General features: G+C 44.1%; 1 pseudogene; it reads left to right on the top strand.

The window, feature by feature from the left end:
• Window positions 1-13,210: 13,210 nt before the first annotated feature.
• On the top strand, window positions 13,211-13,330 carry LOC136642898 (5S ribosomal RNA; annotated as a pseudogene).
• Window positions 13,331-14,413: the final 1,083 nt, after the last annotated feature.

Genomic DNA, 14,413 nt, shown 5'->3' with positions numbered 1-14,413 from the left:
TCCACTGCTTCTTCTTCTTCCACTCCCTAGATTAGAAAATGAAGATAGAGAGGAAATATGGAGGAAAGGAGAGTGCTGAGAGAGAGAGAGAGAGAGAGGAGAAGAAACAGATGCACCATTAGGTAAAGAGGCAGCATTTGGAAGTGACATTCCACCAGTAGGAGGTTTGGGGCTGGCTCTGTCCTCTGGTTTGGGGACAAGAAAATGGCATAGTGTACTAGTGAGTGGCTGTGTACGCTGTGGTGAGAAGGTTGATAGATAGAGAATATGGAGAGGAACAGAATCTTGGTGGAGACAGGAGAAGTATCTTTTGTTAAGATACTTATTATGAGAGGGTTATGAGCAGGGTTCTATTATGAGCAGGGTTCTCTCTAATCCAGTGTTTCTCAAACTGTGGGTCAGGACCCACAAGGTGCGTCACAAGCCAATATCAGGTGGGTTCCCATTCATTTCAATTTTTTATTTTTAATATGTTATACTTGATGCTACCATGGTATGTGACTGCATCTGGGGAAATGTTTCAGATTTGTACTTGTAACAGGCACTTATAGATATGCTTTTAACAATGATAGTCAATGAGACTTACTCCTGGGTAAGTGTAGGTAGGCAGACTAGGATTGTTAAAAATTTTCCTGCTTGATGACATCACTTCCAGTCATGACATCACTTCTGGTGGGTCTCAACAGATTCACATTCTAAAAAGTGGGTCCTGGTACTAAAAATATGAGAACCACTGTTCTAAGCTGTTCGGTGATTACACATGACATTGCTGAATGTGCAGAGATGGCATTGCAGTGCAGCAGGGTAGATTCTTTACAGGAAACATAGAGTATAAGGAGAGGTCTTGCATGTATGAGTAAACATAGAGAGAACTGGGTCCTACAAGTGGGCTTGTTTAAAGTGAATGTTTGAACTGAATTCTTAGGTCTCTGACACCAAGGGTGGGTTCAGACAATATATTTTTAGACAAATCTCTCATTCAGATACAATCCAGATACCCATTTCCTAGTGTGCGCTAGATATGCATGTGAGGAGGTGATTAGGAAAAGAGGGAAGTAGCATTAGGAGGTGGAGTAGGAGGTGCATATTTCCATTTTTTTTTTCTTCATTCCCAGCACTCTACTCTGAACCTACTTTGCCAATGCTCCTGGAGTCCCAAGAGTGACAGAAGGTGGCAGGGAGTGGATCCAGAAAGAGAGTATAAGATTCTAGGTTCTTTGAGTGGGAGGAGGAACATGTTCTGGTTGACTCTCAGAACATGAAAGTTGTGGCCAGTAACAGAACTTGGTTGGCACCTGGGTCTTCTTCAGCAGATAGCCTGTCTGTAGTCTGGGTATGGTTGCATTCTGATACTTTCTGCAAATGAAGGCTACCTACTTCCCAGTGCTAGTCCTATACAAAGCTTTATCTTGATTCAATAGGATCATAGGTAAAAGGGAAAGTTTATCCAAGTATTGACTTGGTAAAAATCCTCAACTCTACCATCTCTTTTGAGCCAAACTTATCTATTATTGAACTATATGGGTTATAAGTAATTTTAAAAATCCTCACATTTGTGCACACTCTGTTTCTGATTCTAAACATTGTACAGCAGCAGTTCCCACTAGAATCAACAAATCTACTGCAATTGTTACAGCAGTTGTTGGCATCCTTCAGTCTCTGAATAGTAGTTCTGGAACAGAGTGTCCTCTCCAGTGCGCGAAGTCTGGGTAAAGTAGATATGGAGGATAGACTGTTACCCATGCAGCAAATCCCCCCTCCCCACGTCGCTGAAATGGTCCAATGGAAAGGCAGAGGCCAATACGGTTGGTTCCAGCGGCGTCGCAGGAGTTGCCAGAACGTGACTGTGTTCAGCCATGAACTGCCTCAGGGACTCCGGCTCCGGATTTTGCCTCCAGGTTGACTCCTGAAGCCTCTTCCATAACTGGATATAGCCACAAGGCAGTGGAGGTTTGGGATCAGAGTTTTCCTTCTCTCAGATGAGCTGCCTTCCCAGGCTAATGATACAGCAGTATTATGCACTAATAGTATTCCTTTGCAACATCTTCATTATGTTGGGCCTTATACAACATTTCCCAAAGAAAACATCACAGCAGTTACCTAGAATTACTGCTGGCGGCTATGCATAAGCTATAATTTCCTTCTTAATTAACATTTTGGGGAAGGAGGGACAATGGAAGCCATAGGAATGAAATTCTAACCTCAGCACCATGTGACCCTGAAACAATGCAGGGGAAATTGCTATTTGGTAAACAAAGAGATAAGTGGAAATTGAAAGAGGGGAAAAAATCACCCTCCGCCCTGAACACATGGATCAAAGACCAGTTCAGTTCAGAAGCTGCTGGCAGTTCATTTGCACCGAGGGCAACATTCTGGTTAAAATACTGAAATGCTAGAAACCTGCTGCTAAGAAGAAAAAGACCAAGACCAGCTATTTTCAAATCAACACACAAAAATTAAACAAACACACACACACACACACACACACACACACACACACACACACACACACACACACAAAATATCTTTTTCACCCTAATTGCGACCCCACCAGCCCCCAGGTAGGCTTACCACATTTGTCTCACAATGCTGCACTGGCCAAAGAAGCCACAATAAAACACATGATACAGTTCTACTGCTTAAGCTTGTCTGGCCTTGGAGACTTCTTCAGAACCCTAAATAAGTACCTCTGACTCATTGCTGGAATTGTGAATAGGCACATGTGAAATCAACAGTTTGGCACCAAAGCTACATCTGCTGTGTACAGATGAACTGTATTCACTCTGCATCAAAGAGGTATTTTTTCAAGTGGTGTTCTTATATTTAGCAGGGGGAGAGTAACTGGTCTTCACTACAGCACAGGGTCGTTTCCATTGGTGGCACCTGGTGTTTCTTCTGTGCCTTTTCGTGAGGCTGTAATCCTATTATACACACTTTCCTAGGAGTAAGTCCTATTGAATTTAATGGGTCTTACTTCTGGATAGGCATGCATAGGATTGTGCTGTGAGCCTTTTTTGGGCCAGGGCGCCATTTAGTTATTTGATTTGCTCTGTAAACTGCTTTGTGAATTTTTCTGTTGAAAAGCGGCATTATAAATATTCTTATTATTCTTAGTAAGAATCGGTGTATCGGCCTTCAGAGTCACCCTTCACACTGTGCCTAATAAAATACACTTGATGTTCATGCTTTCATGACATTGGCTTTGAAGATAACTGCACAGTGATGTATTGGTGGACTGAAAAGAAAAGACGTGTAAAAAATCACATTGATAATCCCACTCATTAATATTAGTGGGCAAGCTTTTGCTGTGCAGAACTGCAGATAGGGTGCTTTATAGCTGTTACATAACTAGCATGAAGCTCCATTCACCCAGAGATGCCAACATATATTTTTCATGTCCCAGATGGACATTTTTGTTGTGCATGTTCCACTTGACCTGTAAAGGACCATCCTCTGTGCAGGAACAGGAGTCTTACAAGTACATGACAGTGTCTTTGTTTTTATCCATGGACATGTAGCTGAATATTCAAGAGTGGGTTCAGGAGTGGAGCATAGTGGGTTATGGAGACTCACGTTAACCCTTAGGCTTTTGAATATGCAACTTATGACACCATATCAAAGGGAAGCACAACCTTGAATAAAGTTTAAAGTGAGACCCAACAAGCAACCTGTTTGGAATACATGCCACCCATGGCTGGCTCATCCACAAGGCCAACTGATGTGGGTTGCATCAGTGGCAGACTGTGTGGGATCCAAGAGGGAATGGATTCAGTATATCTTTCACCCTGAGGCTGCCACTGCTTCTGCTTCCTTCCAACCTGCCACCCATGCAAACCAGGACAATCTGCTTCCTACTCATTTGAAATCATTCTCCTCCTTGCCTTACTCTTTGTGTCCAACCTGAAAGTGCAGGGTTTCTGGTTTCCCTTTTTTTGTTTGCTCAGTCCCTGTATATCAAACTGAAAGTTTCACGTTTCCGGGTTTGAAAATTGCGCGCTAAGGATTCTGGGGTTTCTTGGTACTGGAGAGGCACGGACCCAAGATGGCATCAGGCAACATTCTGGGTCTCATTGCCCCTGATTCCCTCACTCACATTTATATCCAGAGGACACACTTCTTAGAGGCAGCCTCAGAAAAAAAGAAGCTGGGAAATGCCAATCAGCAAATCACACAACTGGAAAAACTGTTCATAAGGCAGTAAAACAGAGGAACACCAATTTCACACTCCACAGAACAGGGGAGAAAATATATTCTGCAGGTGAACCAGATTTTTGAAATTCTCAGGCTTACATTCGTATGAGCTTTGCCTGTATATTATTTTACATAGTTGTGCTTTGCTGTGCTGTGCTTAGAATCAGAGATGCAAGCAGAGGCAGTCCCAGGCTTTCCCGAGCCTGGGGCCACCTCTGCCTTTCCCACCCCCCCACCCCGTCTCTGACCTGGAAGTAATTGTGGCTGCCTCATCCGTTCCCCCTTTGAATAATCCGTTCCCCCGTCCCTGCTTCCAGCAGCCCCAAAGTGCTCTGATGGAGCCCTTTGCGGCACATTTGCCCCACTTGCCCCCCTCTAGGTCCACCACCGGATGCAAGAGCCAATTGTTGAGCAGTCACAGCCCTTTATTTAGCAGGTAAATATATACTTTTCAAAAAGTTTTGTAACTGAAGATTTCTCCTTGGGATGATGATGAGATCCTTTTTTCTTTGGTCTTGTCTTTGGGTGGCAATTAAATCACTAAGGGTGCAATACTAACCAACTTTCCAGCACCAAGATAAGGGCAATGCAACTCCGAAGTAAGGGAACAAACATTGCCTTACCTTGAGGAGGCTTCTGTGACTGCCCCGCAACTGCAGGATGCAGCACATACCCCATTGGCACAGCTATGCCAGTGCTGGAAAGTTGGTTAGGATTGCGCCCTAAAAGTAACTTCTGAGCATAATCTGACAGCCCAAATCTATTGTTTTCCCCACCATAGAAAGCAGCCACACCAAAATGGGCTGTGCTGCATGCTAAAGGGGGGGACAGATTGGGAGGTTGGGGAGAGAAAGGGATATTATTTCCCCTTACCTCTCTGTAAGCTTCCTGCTCACCAACGCGTCTCCTCAGAACCTAGTCAGCTGTTTAGCTGGTGCAAGTCTGAGAAGACAAAGGCAACATGGTGGCTGTTGCTGGAGGGGACAGCATCCAGTGCAAATCACCTATGGTAGGTGCCACTCCTCCTGCCTCTGTTACACACCCAGCCCTTCCCCTGTTCTGCCCTGTTACATCTTCCCTCCGTCCATTATTCCCACCCCTCTAATTTACCAGTCGGCATGCTTTTTTCACTCCACCACCATGTGTGGGGCTGCTGAAGATTCTCTGGCAGAATGTGTTTTACAGTACCATAAAATGCATACCACTGCTGGAACGCTACTCCCAAGAGTGGTAGCATTGCATAGGATTGCAGTCTAAGAGCAACATCATTCATGAGGACAGTGGTAACAGGGGATGGGCCCTTTCAGCTGTGGCGCCTCATTGTGGAATGCTTCCCCTATGGAGATTCACTTCATACTTTAGCCAGATAAGAGGATCTTATAATTTACCCAAGCTTTCTTAAATGTTCAAGTGTTGACACTGTTGGCAGTCATGGTTGAAACCATTTCTGTTTAATTCATCAGATTATTCTCAAGTCTCAAAAGTAACCTGCTTTTTCTGTCAGTACAGGTCCAGCCTATTAATACATGGATTTTTTATACACGGATTTGACTCAACACGAATGGCCCCTGCAAATGAGAAGGAACATGCTGATCCCTGGAGAAGGGGGAAAATGCATCCCTTTAAAAATCAGTTTAAAAAACTGAACAGTCCTTTAACAATAGCCTCCTTAATGAGAGGGAGGGGGGTCAGCTGGCTGACAATCCATCAATCCTTCTCTCTCCAGGCAACCCCTCCCTCCTCCCTGAGCAGTGAAAGAAAGGTGATCACTTTGCATTGGTGGAGGGAGGGACTGAGTGAGGAGTTTGGAAGAGACTGATGGATGGATTGTCTTCCTAATGACTCTTATCTTACATCGAAAAGGTCAGCAAGGCTGTTTTTAAATCAGGGAGCAAAGAAACTTTGTTTTTTAAATTGATTTTCTATAGTTCTTTTTTTGCCATCCACGCGAGTGCTTGGAACAGAACCCATACGAATAATGAGGCTCAACCTCTATTTTGAGTGAAACTGAAAATAGTAGGATGTGTCAGTGCTGTTGCTTTCTGTCTTTCACCCACATGGTGGCACTAAACTTATTTATTTGCATTTATATTCTGCTCTTCCTTCCAGGAACTCAGGGCAGCACCCATTGCCCTCCACCACCTCCTATCATCACAACATCTCTGTGATGTAGGTTAGACTGAGAGATAGTGACTGAGATAGTCACTCAACAAGACTGAGCGGGGGCACTGAACCTACATCTCTCAGAGCATAGTCTGACCCCTAACCACTATACCACATGGTTTCCCTGAAAAGCTTTAACCCAGCCATTTTCAACCACTGTGCCGTGATACATTGGCGTGCCAAGAGTGGTTCACAGGTATGCCACAGAAATTTGAGTGAAGGTCATTTATTAGGAGGATGTGAGCCCCCCACTGGAAGCACGGTATGCCTTGTTAATTGACAAAAACCTGATGGTGTGCCTTGACAGTTTTAGTGCCTTGTCAGTGTGCCATAAGATGAAAAAGGTTGAAAATCGCTGGCTTAACTTTTAAGTCTTTAAAGACATTAGGAAATGTTTGTATCCCCAACATGTAAACAAAATCACACACACACACAACCTTCATTGGCAGACTGGCCCTGATTACAGATGTGAATGGGGAGAAAGGGACAGTGAATTGCAATTGATAAAGATACTGTGCTATTCTTTGAATGTGTTGGAGGGGTCACATGTCACCATGTCATGAAAAGAAATTGCAGTCAATATGTTACTGACTGACAGAACTGCAATTGGTAGGATCAGAAGAAGGCCCAGAGATTGATGAGGAGTAGGATGCTGTAAACCCACTCCCTGTCTCTGCTCTGAGGTGGGGGGGGGGAGATAGGAAATTAGCGCCAAGAAGATGAGCCAAGTATTGCCCTGCAAGCCCTACATATGTGACTGCCCCTAATGGGTAGGGGCCCAGGGAGCCCAGAAACCACCCTTCTTAGTGCCCTGACAAATATAGAAAGCCTATTGCTCTGGATCTGTAATATCCTGAGAGCTAGGATAGCATTGAGAGTTGGACTTTGACCTGGAAGATCTCGGTTCAAATCTCTGCTCAGCCATAAACCTTCCTGGGTAACCATGGGTCAGTCACTATCTCTCAGCCTCACCGACATCATAGGGTTCTTGTGAGGACAAAAGGAGGGGCCATTACACCATCCTGAGCACCTTGGAGGCAGGGTGGTATTAAAATGTGAAAAATAGATAAATAATAAACAGAGGGGCTGACGTATTGATTTGAGGCGCAATCCTAATCGACTTTCCAGCATTGACGCAGCCACAATGCAGCCCCAAAGTAAAGGAACAAACATTCCCTTACACTGAGGAGTCCTCTGTGACAGCCCCCACCCACTCCAGATTGCAGTGCACACCACATTGGCATGACTAAATCATGGTGGAAAGTTGGATAGGACTGGGCCCTTACAGCCCAATCCTATACATGTCTACTCAGAAGTAAGTTCCATTTGACTCAATGGGGCTTACTCTCTGGAAAGTTGGTTAGGATTGTGCCCTTTGTTTTTTAAATGCCTTACAGCCCAATCATATCCACACTTTAAAAAACGAAGGGCACAATCCTAACCAGCTTTCCAGCACTGACCTAGCTGCAATGCAGCCCCAAGGTAAGGTAACAAGACATGCCTTGAGGATGCCCCCGTGACTGCATCCCCACTGCAGTATGCAGTGCATGCCACATTGGCACCGCTATGTCAGTGCTGGAAAGTTGGTTAGGATTGCACCCTTAGGGCCCCATCCTATCCAACTTTCTTGCACTGGTGCAACTGCACTGCAGCCCCGAGATAAGGAAACAGATGTTCCCATACCTTGAGACCTCTCTGACTGCCTTCCTAACATAGGAAGCAGTGTGTACCCCATTGGCATAGCAGCACCAGCGCTGGAAAATTGGATAGGATTGGGCCCTAAATCAGAAACCTGTAAGCAATGCAGATACCTTGTTTAAAAATATTGCGGCCAGCAAATCTGTGCACAGCAGCAGCATCCTGCTATGCTGAAGTCGTGATGTTCTGCTGGTTCATCCTTGGAACACTTTTATCTCAAATACTGGAGCAGCACCACTTAGGAGGAGGTCATTACTCTTTTCTTCAAAAATGGAATTATTCCTGGGCAGCTTGAATCTAATGACTACAGTCTTCAAGCATCTCTAATGAAAATGCTGTTCCAGAAACACTTCTCTTTCCCAGCTTTCTGACATATAAACTTTAATTGAAACTAATCTCTTGCCTAATTAGGCTCTGATGGCTTTCTAAATTGCCTAGCCTTCTGTAGTTGTCTCTGTTCATGACTCACTGCACTTCTCCATTTTCCTCACAGTCTTTTAGATTTCCTTTCTTAGACAGCCAAAGCCCCCTAGGAGTCCAAAAAGCACAACATAAAATATTTGCAAGATGGGAGCATTAGAAGGCCTTACACATTATCTGCAATTCTTCCCCCTAAAATTTCTAAAACCAATTTATTAAACATTTCTTTTGACTTATACCTTTAATTATGGATAAGAAAACACCTGGGAATTCAATAGCATTTCTGAGAATCCAGCTCTGTGCATGCCCCATTAGCACAGCTGCACAGGCACTGGAAAATTGGATAGGATTGGGCCCTCAGTACCTTCTGTGCACTGTAGAACACAAACTGAGTTCACACCCATGAGAAGTTTGATTATTGTGCTCTATGTAGACTGCACTCTGTTTTTATGAATCCAGGTAATACTGGAAGTAGGCTGAGCTTGTATCATTCAATCCAGTCACAGGTGGGCTAAGACTATGCTCTCACACTGTTGAGAGTTGGTCTGGCTGAGAAATAGTAAGAAATCACAGGCAGCATCACATGAACTAGATATGCTCATGGGTGCCCCTGGCTCGGGGGAAGGCACAACAAAAATCAAATGAAAATGTACATGTCTTTTTATTTGGACACCACAAGCTACCCATGGTTCTGGATCCCAAAAACTGTTCCTCTGTCCTATCTCTACCAGGTTCAACATCAGAGACTAGAAGGACTTCAAGTCAAACATTAATTCATCCTAAATAACAATTGCTTTTAAAATACAGTACTGTCAGATGCCAAGCTGTCACTTGTACTGTCAAATACAGTACTGTCACTTAGCGCCAGCAGTCCCTCCTCTTTAGATGTTGTGGATATGCCTTATGGCACTTTTGCAACACCCAGCACTAGCGCTCAGCACCAGTGCTCGGCCCGCATAGAATTGTGCACTTAATCTCCAAGTTCTGCACAACAGTAGCCTTGAAAAGTATAGAGCTAAGAAAACTGTGTTTCTCTCCTCAGGGTTTCTTTTAATATTCACCTTCTTTGCAAGGCCTTCTGTAGTCCATACAGGTTTGCAGTTATTTCATCTCTTTGTAACCTTGGAAAATGATAGGATATGTACTATTGATGCAATTAGTGCCACTTTTGCTTGTAAGAGTTACTGCAAATTCTCTATAAATAGTATTTAATCAACACCATCTTATTACTCTGAGCGAACTATCACAGCTGGATTCACATGCTGAGGTGGTTCATCACCAAGTCTAGGATGTGAAATATTTTTACTACAGTGCAAGCAAATTCATTCCACAGGCTTGCAGTTTTATTTTGTTTTCCAAACGAACCGCAGCAGGCAGAGTCCAATCCACAATACTGTTTAGTTGGAAGCATTAAAGGCCCAATCCTGCAGGGTGTCCTAGAAGCACAAACAGTTTTACAGCTGTTGCCAATGCAAGTGCCAGCAAGCACAGCCAGGCCTCTGCCACAAGCAAGCAGCCCAGTCCTCACAATGACAGGGAAGGACACCTGCCATCTCCAGTAGGTACACGAGAGCTGGTGGAACAGGAAGGGGCACAGAATGGGGAGATGATGGGACAGGGAGGAGGGTGAATTGGGTCCAAGAAGGGGGTGTATTCGGCAGTAGCAGTGCCCACTAAATGGTAAACCCCTTCCCAGGTCTTCCCCTTCATGGGTCAACACAGACTGCGACAGCCATAGAGCTGAGGCTTACATTGGGGCAAAGGAACAAATGTTTACTTACCCTGAAGAGGCCTCAGCATGCCAGAACTCCCCCATGAGGTACAGTAGATGCCACATTAGTGCCTCTGTAACATCAAGCAGAGAGTTACATAGGATTGACCTGTTAGATATGTAGCCCGGTGGTATGCATGTTAACTGAGAAGGAGCAGTGCAGGAACTGCTTTCTGTTCAGATCACACTGGGCCACTAATTAAAAGCTCCCTCCCCAGATAGCTGGTTTTTGTTTTTTTTACCCCAGATAGCTGTTTTTTTGAGAGTTCCACATGGCTTCATGGTGCATATGCATCAAATGCTCTCTGACTTGCTGTTGTAAGGCAGAGAAAGAGAAGACAGAGAAAGAGAAAGAGAAGGCAGAGAAAGAGAAGACAGCAGCAGCTCTGGCGCATGTCGGTGGTGGCAATCTGGCCTACTAGACAGTAAGCATCTGCCACTTTAACAGGGGAGCCTGTTCCAGCAGCATTATCCTCCACTTCATCCCAGAATTCTTTTCCACATTGAACTGCAGTCTAATGTTGCAGTGACAACACTGGGTTCTGGTCAAAGCTGGAATTTTGGGTATGGACTTGAATTGGGGATAAGAAAGCAATTCTTATCCCCAATTCAACCAATTACCCAATCCTACCCTTCTCTCCCACTGGCAGAACTAGCAGGAGCATCAGCTGAGGCGGCTTTATGGAAGACACAGTGCCACCTCCACTGAGCATGCTGCAGGCCTGCTGCTGGTGGGGAGACTGGAGCAACATTCCATGCACCAGCAGATCCATGGAGACCTGCTGAAGCAGGTAATCCCATGCAGGAGGTAGGCAGAATGGGGTGGTGATGGGGCAGAGAGGAGGGTGGTTTAGACCCTAGAGGGGCGTGGGATAAGTGGCAGTGGTGCGTGCAAAATTCCAAGCCTCTTTCCGGGCTTGATCCACCCACACAGAACAACTCAGACTTGCGCCAGTAATTCAGCTAGTGCAGGTCCGAGTTGACTAATAGTGGCTGCTGGGTTTTACCCCAAGGAGACGTCCAGCAGCCAAAAATCCCCTGTGGGATACAGTGGTAGCTGCACCAGTGCTGCTGCATCACTGTATGGCATTGGTTTATAAAAGTATACTAAAATGCAGGGTTTCTCGTCAATACTGAGAAAGGGCCTCAGATAATTAACTTCTGAGCATGCATCAACAGAGCTAGTAGTTATTTCATGAATACGTGTGATGGTCCTTTAATTATCAGAATACCACCTGTTTTCTCAGGAAAACGAATGGATTCACAAGTTTACACTGAAATCTACTCACATAAACTGGTGGGAGGGAGGGAGGCTGGATTCATGTCAAAAAAAGCACATCTGACTATGCACGTAATCCCAAAGCAATGGTATTCTGACCCTACAAAATTGAGGGTCAGAAAAGTTTTCCCCAAACCTTATGGTGGTTTGATATGAATTTGGGGTGCCGATTCCAAAAATGGCATCCTTTGCCCTGTCACGTTTGGTTTTGGAGATATAGTATAGCCTCATTAGTGAATGGTTCAAGCAGCTTCCTCATGAGGAAGCCATGAGGAAGCTGCTTGAACCATTCACTAATGAGGCTATACTATATCTCCAAAACCAGACGTGATAGGGCAAAACGTGATAGGGATGCCATTTTTGGAATCGGCACTCCAAACATACCCAGGAATTGGTGTAACGTTTAAGGAAGCAAAATGTGTGTTGGCCTGTGTAATCTGATCACTTCATCACTTTATGTCTAAACTGGAACTTTATGCTCATAAATTCTAGCAGGAAGGTCATTTTATTGTTTTGCCTTTATGTAGTTTAATATTAAAAAGGAAATATTATCCCATGATTCCTTCCTTGGTAGGTGGGTGGGAGACTGGTTATAAAATTTCCATTTTAGTTGAAGGTACAGTGTTCCATGTTGGTCCCATAGTTCTTAAAATGCTTCATCAGTCATGTGAAAGCAATCGAGAACCTCAGCTGTTATCTAATTTTAGAGCCCTTTGTCAGATGGGAGATCAACTCAAACAGAGCTAGAGGCCAGGAACAGGATGTGGAGTGCAAAAGAGTGACTTGTGTCTGCGTTCCACTGGGATAGAACTATAGCCACTGTATTTGTCCCCAAAAGACTGAAGTTTATGAATTGCCAGAATCTATTTGCTCTTCCTCACTGATGATTGATTAACTTTCCCTCCTTTCATTCTCAATGCATAGAGAGAGAGAAAAATTTTCAGTTTTTAAATTAATGACTACAAACACTGCCTCCTAAAAATGTGTTAAAAGGAATCATGCTTGAATTGGTGAAAATTAGCAAAAAGTCTTTAGTTTCTCCAACAAATTCAACTGTCACTAAAACTGTATGTGCTGAAAGCAGTTCTCATTCTGCTTGCCATTTATTTCAACTTGCCTTAGAATATGTGGTCTTTCTTTCTTTTTTTTTGACTGGATTCTGGAATATCTATATGAAAGAATAAAAGAATCTCATTATTTTGCAGATTTTCAGTCAAACCTGAAGCACAGCTGAAGAAATCCCTATTTTTGTATTAAATATGAATTTGTTACACAATAGATGGTGGCACTGCAGTAAAAAAAAAATCAATAGAAAATGCCTTCACTTATTGCTCACTACTGGAATGGCAAAGTGATCCATTTTAAAGTGGAATAAAATGTGGAAATACTCAGAGCAAGTGAAAAGTTGAAGACTTGCAAAAAATTGTTTGATATATTTTCTAACCTACGGGATAGGAGATGGATTTGGGGGGAATGTAGAAATGCAAGCAATTTTAAGCTCTTAAATTTGATGTCTAATGTAGCTTTTGCTTTTTCACAAGAACAGTATTATCTCAAGAAATCTTTGGTTTATGGTCTTCTAAGCATTTTAAATTCTATGTAGGGGGCTCAAATCAGAGAAGTATGACTGAGCCATCAAACTGGAAATAAAAGATTCAAGAGTTAGTGCTCATGAAATAAAATGGCATTCATATTGCAACTGTTACCCTGCACATGCCCGATCTTGTCTGATCTCGGAAGCTTAGCAGGGTCAGGCCTGGTTAGTACTTGGATGGGAGACCGCTTGGGAATACCGGGTGCTGTAGGCTTATACCATAGTCTTTCGAGACTGAAGGTTGCCAACCAACCATATTCTAAAAATTTCTCTTAAGAGCAAATAGGCATGTAACAAGTTTTATATTTTTATTTTATTGTTAAATCCTGAAAGGAACATATAAATGTGAGATCCACCAGTTGATGAGATGGCCAGCCTATCATGACCCTTCACAATATTCAACAGAGTCACCGTCCAATCTAGTGCAAGTTCCCCTGCACTGATGTAGCTGTGCCAGTGTGGTTTGTGTTGCATCCCATGAGGAAACTTTGCATGCTGAAAATCTCCTTGAGGTAAGAGGCATTCATCCCCTTGGCCCAGGGAAAGCTCCTGCCAGTGCAGTGGGTCTACTTGGACCCATGTCAACAAAAGCCAGTGTATCACCGGCTGACTGGAACGGGTGGAAGGATATGGTGGAAGGGGCCTCCATTGTTCCTACCCCCTTCCAGTCTGATCCCGTCACATTTCACTCCCCCCACTAACTAGAAATGCCCCCTCCCTGCCTCCTGTCTGCACTCCCACCACCCTCTCTCAGCCCCTGCACTGCTTTGTGCTGTATATCCCTCCGCCAGCAGCCACGACTCTGGGTACAGTGGGGCAGGCCTCCCTGGCAGTGCTACCTATTTGCACAGTGTTGCAGATGTGCTAAATGGGACTGCTGTACCGGCTGAGGCTCAAGTTAGTATTATGCTGTCAGCTGCTATAGAAACTTCTCAGTTCAGCTGCTGTATGAACATCAGCTGATCAGTCAGATCACTGGTCTATTTAGCTCCATACTGTCCAGCTGATTATCTGAGTTTCAAGCAGAGGTCTTTCTTAGCCACTACCTGGAGATGCCAAGGATTGAATTTAAGACTTTCTGCACGCAAAATATGGGTTCTGACCTTATATATATTCACACTACAACCCTGAACAGCAGCACTGAGAGCTGGATTTATCTCTAGCGACTGCAGATCTAAGAAGTGCTCTCTAAAGAGGAGGAAATAGGTTATGTATGCCATTTACAGACCTGCTGTGATTCCTCTGGTGAGACATGATTAAACCCCAAATATTCCTGACCTCCCAAGATCCTGAGACT

Source organism: Tiliqua scincoides, chromosome 2, assembly GCF_035046505.1.
Source record: "Tiliqua scincoides isolate rTilSci1 chromosome 2, rTilSci1.hap2, whole genome shotgun sequence".
NCBI classification, from domain to species: domain Eukaryota; kingdom Metazoa; phylum Chordata; class Lepidosauria; order Squamata; family Scincidae; genus Tiliqua; species Tiliqua scincoides.
The sequence above is the reverse complement of the archived record's forward strand: the minus strand, read 5'-3'. Positions and strand labels throughout refer to the sequence as shown.